Raw genomic sequence first — 23724 nt, 5'->3', positions numbered from 1 at the left:
GTGGGTAAAGTGCTTATTTGGCAACTCAAAGGACGCGGGTTCGAATCTCGACTTGGGTTTGGATTAGAGTATATGTAAAACGTTTGGGAGGTGCATGAAGCCGATACGCTAACAAAAAAAAAAAAAAGAATGAATGAATGATTGAAAGAATGATCACCTTAAAGGAATGATTTGTTTCTGCATATTATAAAATTTACAAATCTATTTACCTTCTCGATCTCCCATTTATTTTTAAATGTCATCCCGGAACAGTTTTCCTAAAATAAATAAATACATTAAAGAAATTCAAACGAACAAAATTAGAATGATGAGTTACTGAATTTACTTTAATAAATGCAATAAATAATTAATATCGAGCAATTTGATTATATTAAATATTTTAGTAGCATTTTTATGTTTATTAAATTCTTCAAAAAATAATAAAAAAACAATAATTTTAATGAATATTCTTCAGATTCATTAATTTATTTTAACTTCAAAATAACACAAAACAATAAAATGATGCAGTTTTTACTTAAACAAAGTAGGAATAATCATTTGCAGAAGCAGAAGGTGAACAGGATTATTGTTTTCTTCTTTCCGCTTTTAAGAATTTATCAAACTTGGGAGTTAAGAGATATTACTGCAAGACGTAGTAATAACCAATGGCCAAAATGGTTGGCCTCAGATATAATTTGCAAATTTTTCACTCTAGAAGAAGAAATCATTCTCAGTCAGCAACAACTAGAATACACGCAGTTAATATCATAATATAGAGAAGCCTTATAACCCGGAAAAACCCGAGTTTCCGGGAGAAAAAACTGTACTACATTCGCCTGAGATCGACTAACTCAAGCGGAAATGTGGCAGAAAAAAAATACTACAAGAGCCAATCAGCCGTAATCTAAGGAGGACTGCTCGTCGTACAGGGAATTGAAGAAATTGTGTCCTTCCCTTATAATAAAACAAAGTATCTGTATATGTCGAGTAATGTAATAATATTATTTCTCTATTTTTATTTTAGTAAATGCCATTTGTGCAAATCGCCGGTAATTGGAATGCTGGTGACGGAAGTAATGTGTCACAACACACAGCACATCGAACCGTGATGAAATTAGGACTGCGTAGCTGCAGGCCGCTCCAAGTGCTCATGCTAACCATGGTTCAGTCATTCAAGGTCCAGTTTCGAAGTGAGCATCGAAACTGGACCTTGAATGATTGGAAGAAAGTCGTGTGGTCCGATGAATCACGTTTCCTTTGCACCAGGTAAGTGTGCCTCGTTTACCTGGGAACGTAATGGCGCCTGGATGCAATGTGGGACGAAAACAAGACAATGGCGGGGTGTCATGGTTTGGGCGATGTTCTGATGGGATACCCTGGGTCCACTCATCCATGTGCCACGAAATGTGACGTTTACTACCTACCTAACTCCCGGAAGCTAGAGTGTAGAGTGTGTGTAGAGTGTGTTTAGTGTCAAACGGCACCAGGGGTTCCCCCCATCTCCGCGTGCTATACATTGTGGGTGTGAAACAGAACACTGTCAATGCCAGAGGTTTAAAAGTATATGGATTTTGTATTTGTGTAGTGTCGTGTACCGTTGTTCATCTGGTCATTTAGTCGCTGGGCCCCTAATGGGACCCAACGTTGCCCCACTCCGCCCCATGGAGGCAGACCAGGTACACCACTGTTATAGTTATTTACTCTGGCAGGTCCTGCCACCTAATTTCCTGAGATTTCAGTGGCAAGGACCTAAAAGAAAAAAAAAAAACACGCTATAAATAGAGGTCAGCCAAAACAAAGGAAGTACTAGTTGGGCGATTTGATGTTAAGTTTTTGGGTGTAGGGCTCAAGCAATTTGGAGTTGATTCGGACACTAGTTGTAAGTTAGAGAAGGGGAGGGAGAATGAAGACTGGGGGGAAAAGATAGAGATACGGGGTCCATAGGGAAGATGACCCCAAGTCAGTGGAGCAGGCCCATGCCCCACCAGAGTGAAAAAGAGGGGTGGCGAGGGGGGAGGACACCAGGGATGAACTCCCCAACCCACCGGGGAGTGGAGGCAAAGGACCACGCAAGGGAGCGTGGCTAGGGAGGCCTAAAGGCAGCAGCTGAGCTGTGCTGGTGTGAGTTCTGTCACTCCTGGGACGACGAAGGAAGGAAGGAGGGTTTCTGTTTTTTTTCCTCCTTCTACAGAGAGGACTGTTATATTCAGGAATTTTCTTACTTTGATCTTCAATGGGTGGTGTTTGGGTGCCTAACCCGTCTAGCAGTGAAGACAGACTGTGCAAACTCTGTAAAGGGCGTAGCGCTGCTCGTCCATTATAATGAAGTGCTCACAATGACGGGGATTTTCTTGCATTTTAGTGGTAAAAATAGCCGAAACTCGTCATATTCATGGCAGTCATACATCACGTGATCCCACGTTTCTTCAGCCCCGCAGTGACACAGCGGACCTTCTTCTATGCCTAGGGATGTTAGCTTCGCTTTAAAGGGTCCGTGGCCTGTCAATAGAAATGTAGTATGGAGGCCTGGTGAGTACCAGGGAGGAGGCTTTGGACTGATGAGGTTCACAGAGGGAATGAACTTTTTCGTTATCAATCCTTTGTTGGTGGTGTCCCATGTCTCTTGCCAGGTCCTGTACATAATTTCAGAGATTCTCTTCCTTTCATGTTTCGGGTTATTATCAAGGTTAAGAGTGATGCCTGCTGTTTCGGTGGGAATACTCTTCTTTAATCGTTGATACAATCCTCTTCTTATTACCTCTAGGTGTAGGGGTATACATCCAGCTAGAACCTGTAGAGCTGGGGTGCTTATGTACGGCACGCCCTTGTTACGGCAAGGAGAATAAAACGCTGTATGGAGTCTAGTTTACGGCGATTTCGGTCAAGGGAGGCCCTAGTACACCATACTGAGGCTCCATAGCAAGCTATTGGCACAAATATGGCATTATAGATGAGGGTAAGAGCCCGGCGCTTAAGGCCCCAGTCTGTACGGATTATACGGATGATCATGGCCGAGTATTTTTTTATTTTCTGTGACATATATTTCAAGTGAGGATGGAAATTTAGCTTCATATCTAAGACAATTCCTAAATACTTGATTTCTGGGTATAATTTTATGGAGGTGTTGTCAATTTTGATAACCGGTGGTCTTCGTAGTTGGAGCGTTCCCTTGAGCAATATAGATTTGGTTTTCTCTCCTGAGATCTTTAGTCGGTGAATGGCTGCCCAATCCTGGAGCTTAGTTAGTGCACAATTTGCTCGCTCCTCTAAATCAGCTCTTGTGTCACCATGCACCACCAAAACGAAATCGTCAGCAAACGCAAGGAGTTGAGTCATCCCCAAGTCCATCCCAAGGAACTCGTCCAGGACGATTGACCAAAAGAAAGGCCCCAGGACCGAGCCCTGGGGACAGCCTCGGGAGACCTGGCTAGTGACACACTTGTACCTGGTACTAACATGGACAGTGCGGTGTCTCAGGTACTCCTTGACACAGCTATAAAGGTTGAGTGGTGCTTTGTCGGAGTCTTCTGAGAATACTTGGCCACCACAGCCGATCAAACGCTCCAGCAAAGTCAACTGTGATGGCTAGCGCATACTTGCCTTGAGTGCTTGAAGCAGTAGATACATTTAAGAAGAGCATTTTCAATGCTGCAACCAGCTTTGAAACCGTACTGAAGTGGAGAAATTAGGTTTTCTTCAGAGTAGCATTTTGACAACCTGCTGAGTAGAAGCCTTTCCAGAAGTTTGCCGAGGACTGGCAAGAGAGCAATTGGCCTGTAAGATTTTGGCTCTTCAGGTGGTTTGTCTGTGTTCTTCAAGATGAGTTTAAGGCATGCCTCCTTCCAGATAGCAGGAAAGTGGCCTTCCATTAGGCGTCTGTTGAAAGTGGCGAGCATGGTGTTAGGGAAGTAGGTTGCAAATTTCTTGATAACATCCACCTCGAGGAGGTCATTGCCAGGAGTTTTATTTTCTTTAGTTTTGTCCAGTGCAGCTTTTAGATCGTCATTTGTAAAAGGTTCTTCAGTATTTTCTGTTGTGTAAGAATCGTTAGCGGTAACAATCTGTAGTTGCTCTTCAGTTAGCTGTGCATCATCTGTTGGAAAGAGGGCATTTAGCATGTTATGGACAGAGTCCTCCCACGTGAAGGTGGAAGAACCATCAGGCTTTACAGTTGTACTGAGGACTTCACCTCTAGGGAGTTTGTTCACAACGATACGATAGACAACTCCCCAGGGGTTATCATTTCCTGTGATCGAGACCAAATTCTGCCATGAGGCTTTTTTGCAGCGTCTAATCATGGTAGTGTAACTGTTTCTTAAGAATCGGTAACTGTCTTTTGCGGCTTCTACCTTCAAGGGTGGGAGGTGAGCACGGTCTCTCTGAAAAGTTTTACGAGCTTGGTGGACTTCCTTCCTCATGTCTTGTAGTTCAGCATTCCACCAAGGGACTGCGTTTTTGAAGGGCCTTCTCTTGGGGATTTCCATAGCACAGGCCTCTTTGATGGTCTTGGAGAGGGAAACTGCACAGTTCTCAGAGGTGATGTGATTCAGTTGTGAAGAATCTTCATGAAGCCTTCTTACAAGTTCGGCTTGAAAGCGTGGCCAGTCAGCTTTTTTTGTGCAGAATCGCACTACATCCCTTGGTATTGGGGGAATGCGATCCACGGAGCGGCGAAGAGAATAGGTGATTGCTCTGTGGTCAGAAGTGGTCCATGCTTCATTAACCTTACTCCCGGAAGCTAGCCATGCGGCTGCCGTTACGAGTAGACACTGTTTTTACGAGCTCCTGATTTTTGTGTTAAAATATGAGTTTTAAGTGTTTAGTTCGCCAAGAAAAGTGTTCTCGTCGAAAGACATTCATCTGAGGATTCCCTAGGTGAGACAATTTTGCAAACTTTTGGGAATTTAGCAAATTACCAGCGTTTTTATCTGTGTCCTTTGTTTGCCAGACTACAATGGTCACCATGATGTGGCTGGCAGCAGTGCCATAGAGAGGCACCGATTATAAAGCGGAGGCCACATTGGTATTGTGCACTTGACTGGGGAGGGTGCCCCAACAGTGTTTTTATCGGGCTGAAAGAGAGCTCCAACACATTTTAATTTTAAGCATTCATATTCCAATTAATAAAAAGTCGAAACCAACAGCGGGCTTAATGTTCATTCAACGCAGCCGAACCGAGTGATATTCTGCTTAAGGCAACACGTCACTTAAGCTCCTGGCAAGGTCAAGTGGCGACAGGGTTAGTGATTGTTTCTCCCCCACTCCCACCCACTGCTGCATACTTTCTCCTGTAGTCATCGAACGGAAGAAGTTCACTGTTTCCCCCCACCTGTTTGTGGGGGACAGGCAAAATCTTCTTTAGTGCACAGAAATTCACCAAATTGGACTACGACCTTGTAGCGGGTGTCTTCCTGCACCAAAAATCAAGTTCTACTGAAGCAACACCCTACCGACCCCGAAATCCGGACCTACTTCGATTATTTGAAATTATTCCAACATGGAAGGTAAAACCAATAAAACCCAAACCTCGTTGCAGCATACCAACAAGGATGACATTACAGTCATCGAGCATGACGAGGGGCCGGTGGATCCCCGCGCCGGAGCCCCCTCCGCTAAAAGGAAAACCCGCTCACAAACCGACACGAGAGAATCACAAGAGATTCATGCCTCCCAACGAGATTCTACCGTAGAGAAACAAGAGGAACCACCACTGGATTCAACCTTGCCCAAGGGCACCGTCCCTGAACAGAAACTAATCCTGCGAACCGCCCTTGAAAACTTATTCAAGAAGCAGAGCAGCAGAGTGACTACAGGACTAAGAGCTGAAATCGCTTCCCTGTGGATCAAACTAGAAACAATTTTGGACCAAACGCACCTGGAAAATGAAAAAATAACTGCCAGGCTTGATGCCTATCTTGAAAGTAGGGCGAACAAAGTGCAACAGCGAGCTCCCACTTTTGCTGAAGTGCTAAGGACACAGCAACCCACCAACCAAACAGTAACTAAGGAATCTACCACTAAACGCAAGACCCTCTTGCCAACTCCTCACCTAGTCATCGTAAGACCGACCTCCAAAGATGAAGTCCACACCATCGAAGAGGTAAAGAGCATAGTAGTAAACAACCTTACAGAAGACTTAAAGGCGGCAAAAATCAAATCGGTTCGCAAAACTCGAAATGTGGGTGTTATCATTGAAACCCACACAAAGGCGGATGCAAACCTGATACTAAACAATCAAAGAATCCACACACTTGGATTAGAGGCCCTACCACCGAAAAGAAAGGTGTAATTATATACGACTTGGGCAAGGACATATCCCCGACTGAGATCCAAAGAGAGCTGTAGATGAGAAACCTACAGCAAGACTATCCAGGGAAGGTACCATCAACCATCGTTACTCCGAGATTTCAGACTAAAGCTAGAGCAGGAAACGCCACCAACTGGGTGGTAGAGCTCTCACCAGCAGCCTGGAAGACTACTGTATATGCCAGCAAAACAGAGTCTTTATCAACTGGGGCAGCCACCGCTTCAGGGAGTACGTACCCGTCCCAAAATGCTTCTGGTGTTGTAAATTCGGGCATACTACCCACACCTGCGCTCAGACTCAGCCCACCTGCCGCCATTGTACAGAGCGGGAACACGAGTTTAAAAACTGTCCAAATAAGGACAAAGACCCTATCTGTGCTAATTGCAAGTTGGTAAAAATGGATTGCAAACACTCGATAAGGGACCCCAACTGTCCCTCATACATCAAAAAAAAGCGAAGAGCATGCACCAAACTATAACTGATTATGGCGACTACAACTAAGAAATTCAACACCACAGAGATGAAAATATTCCAGCATAATGCACAGAGAGCCAGGGCTGTGGCTGACAAGCTACGCCTTAAGGCCGACCAAGAGAGCGCTGATATCCTGCTACTTCAGGAACCGAAGTAGCAGGATATCAGCGCTCGTTACTTGTTTGGAATGTGCAGGATTATGCACATTCCAAACAAGTAAGGGGCTACCCACTTGCATATGAACTAATCCAATCTAATGAGGACACTCCCTGGGCCGCGGTCCTGGTCCAAAACCCGGACATCACGGCAACGAAGATCGCACAGCTGTGCACACCATGGGCAGCCTGCGCCCATGTCATCACACCAATAGGAGCCTTCTACGCCATATCCCTCTACTCTACTCTAGACCAGGATAGGATATCACAACTGCCATAAATTACTTGCAACAGTTACTTGACATCCTACCAAACCAGCGGATCATTGTGGGAGCAGACGTGAACTGTCGGTCGCCTGCATGGCACAGCAAAACAGAGAGCAGAAGAGCTACGCACAATGGTCAGCTACTTGTAGACTTCCTAGCCACCTCGCCGTTTGTGATCCTTAACCAGCCACACCATTTGCCCACATTCTGCAACCTGCTTTGGGAAGCAGACATAGACATAACAATAGCCACAGCCAATATCGCCGCGCACATCGACAGATGGACAGTCGAAAATTCCTGGACAATATCCGATCACCGGGTGATCACGTACCGAATCTCAAGAACGCTACCCAAAACCCCAATCACCAGATATCTCACCAACAGATTTGCAATCCACAAAGCGGACTGGAATCAGTTTGCGGTTCACCTAGCCACAGCTATCAAAGCTAGACAACAACAAATAGAGAAGGAAACTGATCCAGACATCCTTCAAAGAACAGTGACTAACATAATCACAGAGTCCAGCAGTGCAACCATAAAGAAGAAGAGACCCTCCCCAGGAATGGTCCCATGGTGGACCCGGGAGCTGCAGACCCTTAGGAAGGAGGTCGCAAAGAGAAGGAAACAATTCCAAAGAGCCCGCAGGTCTTGGCCGCAGGCTGAGGGAGGCCTTAAGACAACGCTATAGGGAGGCAAGAAATCTATACACAGACAAAATCCAAAAGAGTAAAAGAAAATCCTGGGAGTTACTTGTCTCCACAGTTGGAAATGCGGATCCTGGGGGGTTATATACAAAGTAACTACGAATAAACTCCCGAGGGGAGAAGTCCTCACGACGACTCGAACTCCACAAGGCACTCTAACAACAACGTGGGAGGAATCAGTCAACAACCTCCTAAACGCAATTCTGAAGGAACCAGCACAGCCAACCGGTGAACAACAATTCAAGCTGTGCAAAGAAAATGAAGAATACCTCACGGAACAAATAGAACAACCATTTACAATGGAGGAACTCCAAGAAGGGACTGCCCGGATTAGGCCCAAAAGATGCCCTGGAAGAGATATGCTTGAACCTGAAATCATAAAGAAGGTTGCTGACCTAGAACCCCAACTTCTCTTAAGGCCGTACAATTGATGCCTGGAGGCTGGCTACTTCCCTAAGGAGTGGAGAACAGCAAATGTCAAATTAATTCTCAAATCCCCAAGCAAAAATCCGGCATTCCCGGAATCATATCGACCCATAGCGCTCCTAACAGTTTTAAGTAAGCTATATGAACAGCTCCTCCATAGACGGAAAGAACACTACTACTCCAGTGCCAACCTTGAGGCAAAAAACCAATTCGGATTCAAGCCAGGTCACTCGACTGTCGATGCGATGAGAAACCTACTGATATCAGTGAATGATTGCCAACAGAAGTACTTTCTCGCTATTGCAGTGGATTTTGCCGGGGCGTTCAACTCACTTTGGTGGCCGAGCGTGCTGGGCAGGCTCAGAATGGCACAGGTCCCAAGCAACCTTTATAATATCAAAAGCTACCGCTCACACAGAAAAATAGAAGTGAAAGTACCATACCAACAGATCAGCAGGAACATCCACAGGGGGTGCCCCCAGGGTTCCGTACTCGGTCCACTGCTGCGGAATATAGTATTTGATGATTTTCTGAACACCGGCCTTGGGGAGGTGGTAACCCAAGCATTTGCGGATGATTTAATTCTCATTGTGACGGCAGATAATAGGACACAACTTGAGACTCGAGCAAATCAAGCTCTGTATACTCTACAGCGGTGGGCTATGGAGAACTTTCTACAGATCTCGCCTGCCAAAACGACTTCCATCTTGCTTAAGGGAACATTGAACATAAGGAGGCCACCGCAAATTAAAATAAATCGCGCTACAATCAAATTCGCCCAACAAATGAAATACCTCGGGATCATTTTTGACAGCAAGCTCACATTCCAACAGCATCTCAGGACGAAGATTAGGAACTACTCAGGGCTGATTGCGCGAGTATCACGCAAGGACTGGGGGCTGAGTAAACAAACCATGTTGCTATACTACAAGACTAGTTTTCTCCCTGCGATCACATACGGTGCACCAATATGGTACCATAGAACCAGACTGACCACCAACTAAAGAATACTGGACTCAACACAACGAACAATATTGCTCAAAATAACCCGAGCCTGCAATACTGTGAGCACGGAGGCGCTCCAGGTTCTTACTGGATCCTTACCCCTGGATCTCGAAGTGATCAGATGCGGACTAGCATACTACATATCAAAAGGAATCTCTGTGCTCGGGCTTTATGATTGAACCCACAAACAATATAAAAATGGAAAAGGCTCGGCTCTTGGCACACTTAAAACAGGAATGGCAAAACAGGTGGACAGACTCAACCAAAGGAGAGGTGACACGACGCTTCATACCTGATGTAGACAGGTTTTTCCCAAAACTACCTGTATGGTTCCACCCAGGCCTATATGCCACCTACTTATTGACGGGTCTCGGCCCCTTCAACGAGAAACTAACATCTCTGGGCCTCCTCCAAGACCCCAGCTGTTCATGTGGCGAACCGGAAAGCCGGACCCACCTCATGCACGAATGTACAAACTGCGAGGACCTACGTGGAAATCTAATAACAAGATTGACCTACGTGCCGCGAGGCCAGGAGCATCATCTCTTGGACACAAGCGAAGAATATAAGAACCTCACCAGATTTGCACAGGAACTCTTTGCCAGAAGAAGAACCTGTTCTGCGATCAGGAACTAAGGGCACAGTATGCCTTGTAGCAGACATTAAACTTCCACAACACCGGACTATAAGCAGCACTAGACCACCCTTCCTGATGATGGAAACAGGATCAACGGACCAAACCCATCCGGGATGTAAAAGAGAAACTCCACGAGACTACCCTGGTCGTGTATATAACCCATAAATGTGACTGATCTCAACCTACTTGGATGGATAGCCAATGAACGACATCGGGGAACTGGTTCCGACTTCTTCTTTGGACCCATATCTTTTTCCCCACCTTGAACAGCAGATTTGCTGCCAGTGCGCCAATTGGCGACCGAGCTGGGCATGGCTTTCTTTCCACTCCACTTCCCTGGCAGGGGAGAAGGTGCCTGTCCTCTTGTCTCCTCCCTTCCTCGCCACCCTCAATTTTCCTTATGGTGGGGCATGGGCATGCCCCACTGACACCTATTGGGGTCGCCTTCCCTATTGACTCCATATTTCTGTCTCTCGCCCGCAGTCTTCAGTCTCCCTCCCCTACTCTATCTGTACACAAGCGATTGCCCTACACGTCCAAATTTAATCATGTCCAAATTACTGTTTGCCAATAGTTTCGGCCTTTCAAATCCTAGCACTCTTACCCCCGCCACGCAAAAGATCAAATTTTTTTTTTTTTTTTAGGTCCTAGCCACTGAAATCTCAGGAAATTAGGTGGCAGGACCTGCCAGAGTAATTAATTATAATGCTGATATACCTGGCCTGTCTCCACGGGGCTCAGTGTGGACAACTTGGGCCTCAGCAGGGGCCCAGCGGCTAAATGGCCAGAAGAACAACGGTACATAGCACTATACGTATACAATATCTACACACTTTTAAATCTCTGTCCTTTCCAGTGAACTGGCACACCTACAATGAAAGCAACGCGGAGATGGGGGAAACTCCTGGTGCCGCTTGACACTAAATACACTCTACAGTCTACCTAACTCCCTCTGGTGGCCGTGCGTCCTCAGCAGGCTCCCTGAGGCCAAACTCCCAAGTAATCTATACAATTGCATCAGCAGTTACCTGTGCGACAGGTCAGTAAAAGTCACTGCTCCTTACAGTACAATAACCAGACGCATCTACAGAGGATGCCCACAGGGCTCCGTCCTGGGCCCACTGCTCGGGAACGTTGTCCTGGACGGATTCCTCAACCTCAACCTCGGAAATGCAGCCTCACAGGCGTATGCGGATGACCTTGTCCTGACACTGGCAGAAAACTCCAGGGCACAGCTGGAAAACACAGCAAACGGAGCGCTCGCCACTCTACAACAATGGGCTGACGAAAATAACCTGAAGATATCGTCCACTAAGACAAGCTCCATCCTACTTCGGGGAACCCTGGACACCAGGAGACCCCCCCCAAATAAAAGTACAAGGAACCACGGTCAAGATGACCACAGAAATGAAATTTCTCGGGGTTGTCCTTGATAGAAACCTATCCTTTACCCCCCACCTTAACTATCTCAGAAATAAAATCAGAAATTACTCATCACTATTTGCAAGAATCACCGCAAGGACTAGGGCATAAAGAAGAAAACCCTTGCTCTTTTTCACAAAACTGTGTTCCTGCCAGTCATTCTCTATGCCTCGGGGGTCTGGTACAAGAAATCAACCACTGCAACTAATAAAAGAAAACTAGAAACCATACAGAGGTGCATCTTGCTGACTATCTCACGAGCTTGCAACACACTGAGTACACACGTGCTTCAGGTGCTCACGGGTGCTCACGGGTGCCCTCCCCTTGGACCTGGAAGTGATACGCAGTGGACTCCTCTACAGCCTTTCCAGAGGCATACCGGATACCTGCCTAAATTTCACATTAAATAGCCAGCGAACCGAAAATAGAGAAAAGAAGACTAATTGTACATCACCAGCAAACCTGGCAAACACGGCGGCAAAACTCAACAAAAGGGCAAATAACGCGAAAATTCTTCCCAACTGTCTCGGCTGTATACCCAAAATACCCAAGCTGGCCCAAAATGTCCGGGTGTAGGATGACCTTTGGACTGAGCAGCACTTCCCTCTGTCATTGTGGCTTAGTGGAAACATGGGAGCATTTAATGCAACACTGCAAGCTTTATGAAGACCTCCGATGCCGACTAATTACAGAATTACATTATTTACCAGAGAATCAAGAGGAACGCTTACTGCTCCAAACACCTTACTCCTTACTGCTCTGAACGCTTACAGCTACAAAGCACTGGCAAACTTTGCACAAGGTCTTTTTGCAGAAGGCATACTCTTCCGCCCCCCACAGCCATAATAGCGATTCTCACGCCCACAATATATGACTTTACAAACAACCATATAAGGTGCACGGACAGTCACCAACAAGACAATCCACAAAGGGTTTGCATCCCAGGAAGAAACAGCATAAACTGAAGTAATCACAAACTGGACCAAACACCCGCAACCACAGCCCTGACTAATGGACCTGTCCTGGTGCTAAGTGACAACTACGGACAGGATCCTACACCCGGACTCGACAAACTCGGATCCAACAAATGGACCCAGGATCCAAAAACTAATGACCATGACTCCAGACAAGAGACATACGTAACCACAGACTGGACTAAATACCCACAACTACGGACCTGACTAAGGCACCTGTCTTGCTGCCAAGTGACAACCACAGACAGGAATCTACACTCGGATTGGACAACTAGGACCCAACCAAGGACCTGACTCAAGCGGACATGCAGCCGCCAGGCCATACGGCGACCTGTGCCGCTCCCTTGCCGGGCACACTTTCCTACCTCCCCTGGCAGAGGTGGAGGCAACAGCCTTCTTGGTGCCTCCCCCCTGCCATCCCACATCTTTCTCTCTGGTGGGACATGGGAATGCCCCACTGGCACATTCTGGGGTTCCATTATTCCATTAAGTTCCCGTTTTCAGACGACCATTCCCTGGACCGAAGTCCATCCATGGTTAATGTCATGAAAATGGTAATTTTTGCTAGTCTAATTTAAAATATTTTGTTAATCAAAATAATATAACACAACTCAACACAAATTAATTAAAAACTTTAAATCGGCCACTAGGCTTCCCATAAGAAAGATTAATCTTGATTAATCCATTTATCTCAGTTATGGGAGTTCCCGTCCCTTCCATGAGGAGACGGGCCACTACTATCTTCCCGTATCCTTTTCCTTCGAGTAAATACCATAACTACAAATTTATTAAAATACGAGAAGAAACACTTATTCATAAACATGATCCACAGACCACCCCTCTCCAGACTTCCAAGAGACATCTCTAATTCATGCCTCAAATCAGCATATATTATGCATTCAAACATAATATGCAATGATGTCTCTGGACTACCACAATGACAAAGTCCACTGTCCACCAGCCCCAACTGATTTAGCCTCAAGGCGAGTCCATGTCCAGTCAATAGAAACATCGAGTTCAATCCAAACTGTAGCCATGGTTTCTTCTTCATATCCACAATTTCTACACTCGGAAAGAACTCATAAGTCTGTCGTCCTTTATCGGACATTCTGGGGTTGTCTACTCTATTGACCCCAGTCTTTCCTAGCTATTCCCCCGCCCCCCTAGCCTTCAGGCTCCTTCGCTCTCTATCTGTATGCCAGCGCAAGACCCACACCAAAATTCTAGCTTCTTTAAATTATTTCTCCTTCTCCTCGGCCATTAAATTCTCAAACGAAACCCCTTCAAACCAGGACACATGTATGTAATCAACATACAACATACAACAATCAACATGCTGGTTACGTGTTGGTACCAAATAGCATAAGACACATTTAGAGATCTTATAGCGTCCACGCCTCGCCAGGTTCGAGCTGTTTTGGTTGTACGTGGAGGACCAAGATCATATTATGTAGGTAGTCATAATGTTTTGGCTCATCGGTGTATATATATATATGTTTTAAATAACAAATACGTCTTATACACCGGGAAATACAGTAATAAATTTATGAAAATGTTTTATTAAAATTATTAACCGAGAATTACAATATTTATTTATTTTCTAAATTTTATTACGCCCGCAAGAACTCATAAATTAAATCAATTTAATTAGGAAATTTATTAAAATTAAATTCGTAATACTCACGGGACTAAGGCTATCTTTTCCTTCATCTAGAGACCGAGGGGAGGGGACAGACAGCGAGAGAGAAAGTGAGAGAAAAAAAATTAATATACTGTTTAGAAAGAAACAGCAAAAATATAAAAAAATAAAAACATTTATACTCAAATAAATATGAAAAAATATAACAATATAAAATAAATAAACTAAGTATATTGATAAAGTGAATACATTGTTTTGTAATGTTTAGTCCAATATTTAATGTATTCGATTTTTCTGTGCAATATCTCCCGCGCCTGTTGCAGACATTTGAACTGTGCTAGACCTGCAGCAAATTAATTAGATTAGAAATCTTTGTTGCCAATGGTGCTCACTAATTAAAATATTTGTAATGATACTCAAAATTGTTCTACAAAAAATAGTAATAAATTAAACATATTTATTTATGTACAACACTTAATAAAACAAGATCATTAAAATGAAATAATTAAATTAAATTGAAAAAAAAAAAATTATTAAAAATAACACCCTGGAATTTTCAAACGGAAATCTTTAATAATTTGCTTACCTCACGAGGTTCCTTTGGTATGCTTTTCCCATATCCAGCCCCTCCTATGCGAAACTGTAGTTGAAAACCAGACTGGTCCTTAAATTTTGCACAGCAGTGTAATATGAGTTACGGCTGAAATTTGTCCCGGTTGTTTTTTTTTTTTTTTTTTTTGTGTGTCTGTTTGTTTAGACTACAAGTGGTGGTCAAACAAAATTCAGAGAACAAGGTATAGAAGACGTAGGTACAAAATTTTACATTAATTTATTATATTTTGCAATGTATCACTACGAAGTTCAATACACTTCTATTTAATATGCAAAGAGTATAAAATTAAACACAAGAAAAGGGGGGAAATTGGTAAGAAACTAAGCTTCTACAACTTAAAAATGAGTTCCAGGAAGACGAAACTTGAGATCTCTGAACAAATAAGTCATTTGGGAGGGAGAACTGAACTGTCTAGGATTGTTTTAATTGTTCAAATCGGCATTTCTACTGTCATAGAAAGGCAAACCCAGATGACTTTCCTCCTCTTTTTCCCCCCGAATTGATGATTTTAACATTGACATAATGCTGGAATAATATTCCCCTTTATTGTGGTTTTAGTGCGAGGTAATCGATTAATAACAACCTTTATTCTCCAGAAATTTGAGACCAACACCATTCCAGCTCGTGGTTGTCTTCGAAACTTTTTGCCATTGGCGATCCCTTGTACTTCCACTGCGCATGCTTTCTTTGGGTTCAGGATCATAAAAATACAGCCACGTTTCATCACTATTCACCAAAAGGTATTAAAATGTTATCTGCATTAGCAAGAATTAATATTAAATTAATTCTCTTTTGATGACTCCACGCTCAGATGTTTGGCAAGAGAAATGGAGGTGTTTCCGGGAACCCGTCTTCCAGAAACTTTGGAACGTTCCCATATGCCCATGTATTATTGATAAAATGCTTCTCTGGGAACCGTGAAGTTCGTTTTCAAATTGAGACATTTTAATTGATTAGTTTCAATTTTTTCATTTCAACGATTGCAAATTTTTCAGCATTGGTTGCTTCAGTTGGCCAACCACACCTTGGATGATCCCTAACTGACCCATGTCCTCTTTTGAATTCTGCTCACCATCTTGTGGCAGTAGCATGATTGTTGGAACTTCCTCAAACACTCCAGTCAAAACTTTCATCGATCTCTTCAGCATTTCTGCCCTCTTTGGTCAAAAATTGATTACAGAATGATCCTCGATTGGACGGATTTTCATTCTTCTTCCACCAAACAGCATAAAACATGAAATTTCAGAAACTGCATAAGACATTGGCATAGAATTTTTCATCTTTAAGCCATCAAGATATATATTTACTAAAATAGGAGTTTTGCCAGCAGCATGGAACATTTTCTATGGAATTTTCTGATATTTTCCCTTATTTATTTTAATATATATATTTTTTTCTTATTTATTTTAATATATATATTTTTTTTTTTCTTATTTTTAATATGTATTTTGATTACTTTTTATCTCTCTATTTAATTTTGGATTAAGTGGATTATATACGCATCCTGTTCTTGGACCCTTTTGATCATACGTCGTAACAAAACTCTAATGGTAGTACTTACCTTCTCACAGTGCAAATTGATCATTTCTGCTGCGTTTTTGCTACCCTTCAAACATTTTTCGAATTTGTCCTAAATTAAAAACAGAATTCAATAAAAATTATGCAGGATAATTTTATGATGGTTAATTAAAAACAGCGAGATATGGATTGAAAAATGTGATAACAATATCTTTGTTATATAATGAGAGGATGCTTCATCAGTCTGCTTTAAACAAATATCAAATAATTTAATGGAGTTTTCTAAATCATCATCGTAAAAATATGCAGCATTGTGTGAGATGGTAACTGAAATTCTGTAAAACTGTTGCATTAGTTTTAATGGTAATAATTCTAATTAAGTTTATCTCACATATTAAAATTGTGCCATGTAAAATTATGTGTTCCTTCTTTTAGAGAATTAGAAGAATACTCATATCGCAGAAATCAAGCTCTATTTTCACCTCAGATTAATTATTTTATTGATTCCATACCGTTTCTTTCAATACACTGGTGGATAAGGAAATTCTTATAGAAAGACAATGAAACTACTGGTCTGTTTAACATGTTTTATACATCTGCGGTCTACAGAACTTAGGCAAACTAGCAAGTGGTTAATACGATTGAACGCCAGAACATTTGAATCAACGTGCTGAGATATACCAATTAGAGTCCTAAAGATGTTAAACGTGCAATGCTATCTGAAAATATATTTAAGAATGAGCAGCACATTGAGAGTTAATAAAAATATATGTGCATATAACAAAATGACAGGCCCTTGGTCCACACATTGGAAATTGGACTATATTGATACGCTATAAGTCCAGTTATCCAGCTGGCAATCATGAGGATTAGTTGATACTGTTTCATTAATTGCCAATTGGATGAGCGTTATTCGCATAAATGCAAGAATAACATAATGTGGGCACTAAGTCAAGAATTCAGCCATGCATTGAAAAAAGTCCATAAAATTTCCTTTGAGTTATTGACAGGATCCAAGCTCTGGCATTTCCAGCCCGGTAAGGTGTAAGGTGTATTTACGGTCAGACGGCACCAGGGGTTTCCCCATCTTCGCATAATTTTCATTGTGGATGTACCAGTTCACTGGAAATGCCAGAGATTTAAAAGTGTATGGATATTGTATATGTGAGTTGGAGACGTGTACCGTTGTTCATCTGGTCGTTTAGCCGCTGGACCCCTGCTGAGGCCCAACGTTGCCCCACCTTCGCCCCGTGGAGGCAGACCAGGAACCCAGTAGTCTTAAGTTACTCTGGCAGGTCCTGCCACCTAATTTCCTGAGATTTCAGTGGCTAGGACCTAAAAAAAAAAAAAAGTAAATAAATAAAATAATAATAATAAAAAAAATTCTTATATTGTATTTATATTGCAGGTATATATGTGTGTATTTAAGTACATGTATACACACAAACGTGCATACACATACCAGCGTCAATCGTGGGGTTGACGTGGAGTTGGGCCGGGACGTGGGCAAAGATATTTTGGATGTGTTTAAATGTAGGTGTGTGGGGCTTCGCTAGCGTTAAGATAGAGAGGGGAGGAGCTGAAGACTGGGGGGAGAAAGACAGAAGTATGGGGCCAATAGGGAAGACAGCCCCAAGTTTCAGTGTGGCATGCCCATGCCACACAGAGTAGAAATGAGGTTGGGGGACGAGAGAATCGTCTCCCCGGGGGAGTAGGGTTTAAAGGTGAAGGGGTAGGGTGCCCTCTTCGGGGCTTTGGGAGCTAGGTTGCACTTTGTTGTCTATTCTTGTCCACTTGATTCAGGTTGGGACACTCATGGGGTAATCCCTGTCCTTTTTTTTTTTTTTTCGTTCATTCTCTTTTCTTCTTTTTTTCTTTATTCCTTTCTTTTCCGTTTTTGATCCTGGTAGCAGCCACGCCGAGTTCCTCATGGGTAAAAAGGGGCTCTAGCGCAGGGGTGATATATTTTCATTTTTTTTCGCAGATTTTATGTTTTTCTTGCAGAGTTAGGGTCGCGGGTTTCTTGAAAATTGTGTCGAGTATATTATCAATCGATTGCCCCCAAGTGGTTGTATAATCTCCTTGAGAGGTCCTGGTAGTGCTGATCACCTCCCCCTGGGCAGTTTGTTTGTAGTCACCCAGGGGTCAAAACCAGGGATCAGTGCTTCCTGTCGTGGATACTAGACGCTCCCAGGAACGCTTCTTGCTTTTCTGTATCGCGTCCGTATAGCGATTTCTGGCTTCTCGATAGCGCTGTGTTAAAGCCCCCGCTTCATATGCGTGCCAAGTCCTACGGGCTGTCTGGAAATCGTTCCTAGTTTTTTTGCATCTGGCTTCGAAGTACGGCTATTTCTGGGGTCCATCAAGGAACAGCACCAGGTTTTGGTTTTTTTTCTTTTGATTGTTCGATCGCTAATGGTTTGTATTTGGTTCCCCTCAGCAGATCATCCGGGTCATTCTGTGGGTTTATACTGGCTGGGTTGCTTTCTATGGCTGTGATGAGCAGGTTTTAGAATGACATCTAGTCTGCTTTGGCAATTGCATATTTCCAGCCCGGTATAAGGAGGACAGTGATCACAACCACTCTACATCCACAGACTATATCAATGGTCAATCTTTATGAGTAGCACAGTGGTAATAATCGCCGTCTTCTTAATACCAGGTGAAAAAGGTTCGAGTTAGAATGTCTTCAGTGAAGCGAGGAGCTTCTATGGGTTTTTTTTCTCTCTTTTGCTGAATTAATCGGTGTCAGGCGAGGAGAGCAAGGATTTTTCCTCCTCCAGAAAATTTAGTTTTTCGTCTAGAAAAACTCAATTTTCTGGAGGAGGAAAAATCCTCTTGCGAGACTCGCACCATGTGTCATGTCACACACATGCAACATGGTGCGAGTTTCACAAGCTCTGCATTAGAATAGATCAAGATAAATTAATATTTATTATCAGAGTAGATGTTGTTGTTGTTATTTGGTTTTTAGGAGCATTAGCAACTAAGGCGATATTACTCCGGGGATATGCATTGTTTATTCCGTGACCTTTCCGCATACTCCGTATTTGGTGGTCACGGGCTCGAACCTCGGTCTAATCAAGAAGCGTGTGCTAAGCACTGCTGCTCCGGCCCACCTGGCTACGGAGGCGCTAATCAGAGTAGACGTAGGATGTGGTAATGTTCTGATTACTGGTGGGTGTCTGCCCCGCAGTGCTCTACCTTCCTCAATTCCGAATGTCTGCTACGAAAAGGTGAACCTCGTTGGATCTCCTCTGTTGAGTTGAGTGCTGCCAAGAGTTTCAGCTTGGATCATATTCTGATTTATTGATCATATATATTTGTTGGAATGCTGATGATGGGTGGACTTCATTTGGTTTATCTGGATTTGCTGCTAATAGTGTTTGCAGTCTGCATATTGTACCGTATGTGGAGAGCACATCTTCGGTGAACCTATCACTTCTTTTGGACTTCGTTGAATTAAGTCAGCTAATGTAGATTCTTCTTTCTAGTGGCATCTTTGTTAAGTCGGAACTTCATCAGTGTGCGCCTTTTAGAATTGACGAACCGACGGCATTTTAGTGAAATTTCTATCTAATGGGGTTGTTCTTCCCGAGCGTCTTTTACTGGACTGGACTAACCGCATCTGTGGTTTAAAAATATCTATTTATGTGTATATATGTATATTGTATAAGTGGATTCATGTAACTGTGTCTCTAAATATGGTATTGTATGATATTGCGGGGATGCCAGCTTGGCAGAGAACGCATAGTATAATAAATAAAGAAAAAAAATATATACCTGGAGCCTTATAGGGCCTGCCAGTCTCGTACCTCTCATGTACCCTCTTCCTTTCCCTTCCACCTCCTTTTTGATCTTCTGAAGAGACAACTTGTTGACATCTTCACGTTTGTAAATGGGTGGAATTTTCTTTCGGTACCATTGGTTAGGTCTTCAAAGTAAGGGTCTATTAGTCCATAGGTATTGCACTACCCGATATCGATGGGAGAAATTTTCTTCCCCGAAAATGAGGCAGAATCACTGGCGCCTCAGATTTTGGCTCCTCAGGGAACAGGCTTTTGTCTTCCTGTGAATGCCTGATATTAATAGTTCCGTTCTACTGGTAAGGTCACTAAGTGACCAATTGTGGCCCTCTTCCCCGTACCATATACGGATATTGGGAAACGTTCTCCTTGTAGTAAAGTGGACACAGAACTGTCATTTCTGGCCATTTCACAGAATTTTGCAACACCATAGTGCGCAGAACAGCCCTATACGTATAAGAAATTTAATTATTTAATTCCTAGGCTTTATCCCTCTGTGTATGTAGGTAGGTCGTACAACTGTCCATCTTTTGGAACGTTCGATTATATGCTTTTTATCTTCAAAATATCGGTCAGTTGGTGATCATGTAATAACTCGACTCCCCATGAATGCATTTTCATTACGGAGCTTTCACTGTAATTATGCTATTTTAGAACCTGACTTGAACATTGTGTGAATTAGAACCGTTGGCAAAGAAACAGCAAAAGTTTAGGAAATTCTTACGACAATACATCTTTGGAGTTCTTTCTTTTTCACGTAGTAACAGAGCGAGGGTATTTTATTGGAGAAAGTGAGGCGAATTGTGCAAATAATGATTTATAATAATTAACTCTAGTTTTAAATATTATTAAGAACTGAAAATTTTCACATAGCGGCAATCTTCGCTTACTTTTAAACAATAATTATTTTTAAATTACCAATTAGGGTAAAGTGATCTGCATTTACGATATTTGAGAAAATATATTCATATTTGAATGATATAAGCAAATGCCATATTCTAATAAATTCAAAATTGCAGTCAAATATTACGATAGTTAATTGACAGCAGGCGAGGTAAATTAACAGTAGGCGTTTAATGACTACATTAGAAATGTACACAGGAGTGATAAACGCCCCAAACATCTGGAATTTCTGTTAGTGGCACAATCCTCTGCCATCCTTGAGGTCACAGCGCACACTAATCCTCAAATACAACCGGTTGAAACTGTGCAGTCGGTTCCTCATCTGTGGAACCGGGATAAATTCCTCCAAACTGGGTTACGATATCAGTTTCTCTATATTTTCCTATTATTATAATTTCATATTTACATGTTATTGTGTAACTCATAATTTCCCATGTAACTGTAAATTTTGCCAATTTAATCACATTTTTAATGTAAAACTCCTGCCCATGTCGCAGTGATGAGAATTATTGTTACTAGTACATTTACAGTACTTAGCAGCAATAAAGAAGTTTATTATTATTTATGCAACTTAGGTCGACTAACTTTGCACTCTTGTACCTCTCGTGGTTAACGGGTCGCATCAGTTTTCATAGGGGTGGTCATAATTCAGTGATCACTCGGTGTACGTACTCGTATGCCTTTGAGGAGACGACATAAAGATTTTAAATGTAAGATATGGCGATTGATGGAATTAACAGTGTTCCAACGCGGATTGATAAGAGGGTGCCACAAATAATCACGGTTAAGAGAGATGATAGCGAAAACATATTTTGACCCAAGAGGAAGAGATCTTCCTGTGGACTGGAGATATGGGAATGTATTCTCAATTAATAAGAGGAAGGCTAGCTTTGCTCATAACTAATTTCTATCAGCAGGAAGCTTCTCAGAAGGTAGAAAACAATTTGGACAATACTTTACTGGATTGTTGAATCCACTTACCTGTTGACCAGTTTTGTGCTAGAGGATTAAACAGTTCGGGTATTTATTTTAGTGTTGTCTGCTGTGTGTGATATTAAAACCTAATATTCAAGAGATCGCCTACATTATAAATACCTTTGAGGCTTACGAAATCTAGAAAGTTGGACAAATTTTTTATCATAGTTGGAGTCAAATATAATTAACCTGCTTTTTTAAGTTCTTAACTGCATCCATTTCTGTTATGTCGAGAAAGGGAAGGTTCCCATACGGTTTAATCTCACCCCATCTACAAGAAAGGTTCCCATTTCGACTACTATAACTACATCGTTATCACTATGCAACGTTCGTTAAACAAAATTATGGAGAATTGTATCGACAAAATTAGTAACTATGCAATAAATAAACTTGGAAGTTTTGTACACTGAATTATAAAATGTATACATGCACAAAATGTTTAAATGCACACAGCATTTACTGAAAAAATAAGTGATCCTTCAACTTACGTATAAGCAAGAATGAATTTATTCTAATTGCATTTTGATTTAACTAATCCATGCGAAATGGTTACCATATTTTTACAAGTCGGATAAAGATTGAAAGGGATAAGATTTAAAATACTTTCTTACATATTAATATTTTTTAAGAAGAATATTAATCTGATAACTGTACTAACTTTTAACATTTACCAGGACACATTCTCAAAAATATTTTATTACCAAATTAAAGATATGAACAGCGTATATTGGTCAAAATTAAAGTTCCAGTTTAACGTTCAATGGTCGGTTTATTTAATGAGTAAATTCCATTTTTAATGACGTAAGTGCTCTTTTCTTTCTATCTCTCTTTATATCACTTCGTCCATTGTTTTTATCAAAAGAATCAAGAAATAGGGCAAAAATAAATAAGTATATACTACGACTGGATTATACATCCGCTGTAATAAAATAAATAAATTACTTACAAATTTTGCGCATTTTTTTGAAATGTTCTTTATGTGTTTCCACTAGAAGAACAAGAGTGACGAGCACTGCTGGAACCAGAAGGGTCTTCATCTTGTTGTAAGTCATTCTTCTGGAAAAACAGAAAGTGAGAAAGACGAGCGGATGTTTGGGCTTATATATCAGAAAAGTGTGTTTGTTCAATTTCAAGGTGATATCGTGTATGGAAACGGAAAATCCTGTCAGATGCGCTCTTGTCCATCATCTGCATGGTGCAAATAGTCACGAGGACGGAACAGCATTATTCCTTTGCTGTGGAACGCTTAAAAAAAACACTACTATATCACTGCAGGCGACTTAGTACAATAAAGAAACAAAGGGTAACTGCTACAAATAAGGAAATGCGTGGTCTCAGAAAAATATCTCACAATTACTTTTTTTTTTTGCTATCGTAGTGATGATCAATGAATTCAGCCACTAACTTTCACCTGTAATATTTTTTCCATTTTCTAAAATGCAATATATTAACCTAATTAATCAATAAATAATGTATAACCAATCAATTAATCAATTGATTAATAAATTGAATTGAATTATCAATTAATCGATAATAATTCAATAAATAACACTGGTCGAAAAAAAATACATTTAAAATTCAGGGTGATTCTCGTAGATTGGACGTTGCTAAATTCAAATCATGGCAATCGTATTGCTGTACTACCCAGTAATGTTAAGTGAGAAGAGATTAAAGTCAAACACTAAGTTTTTAGTAAAAAAGATTTCATATATTTTAAGAAAATGTTATATCAAATATCGAACAATGGGTCCATTAATCTTATTGTATTTACAAAAATGTTTATCTGATAACAAAACACTTATTTTGTCGTTTATATTCGTTCATTGGTGTCTCCCTACAAGGTTCCAACAGTAGTCGACCACCTCATTCCTATCTTCAAGATTTTTTCTACAGGGAAAACGGAGTTCCAAAATACTTGGAC

At 41.8% G+C, this 23724-nt stretch overlaps 1 long non-coding RNA gene across 1 annotated transcript; it reads right to left on the bottom strand.

The window, feature by feature from the left end:
* Nucleotides 1–212: 212 nt before the first annotated feature.
* Nucleotides 213–22797, bottom strand: LOC150076194 (uncharacterized). Its single transcript, XR_016547854.1, has 4 exons — nucleotides 22750–22797; nucleotides 16163–16231; nucleotides 14034–14059; nucleotides 213–257 (listed from the first exon to the last, which is right to left on the bottom strand). It is a non-coding gene; the product is annotated as an uncharacterized LOC150076194 (long non-coding RNA).
* Nucleotides 22798–23724: the final 927 nt, after the last annotated feature.

Source organism: Mastigoproctus giganteus, chromosome 13 (assembly GCF_048544385.1).
Source record: "Mastigoproctus giganteus isolate SK-2022 chromosome 13, ASM4854438v1, whole genome shotgun sequence".
In the NCBI taxonomy this organism is placed as follows: Eukaryota; Metazoa; Arthropoda; class Arachnida; order Uropygi; family Thelyphonidae; genus Mastigoproctus; species Mastigoproctus giganteus.
This window is presented reverse-complemented; position numbering and strand designations above follow the sequence as displayed.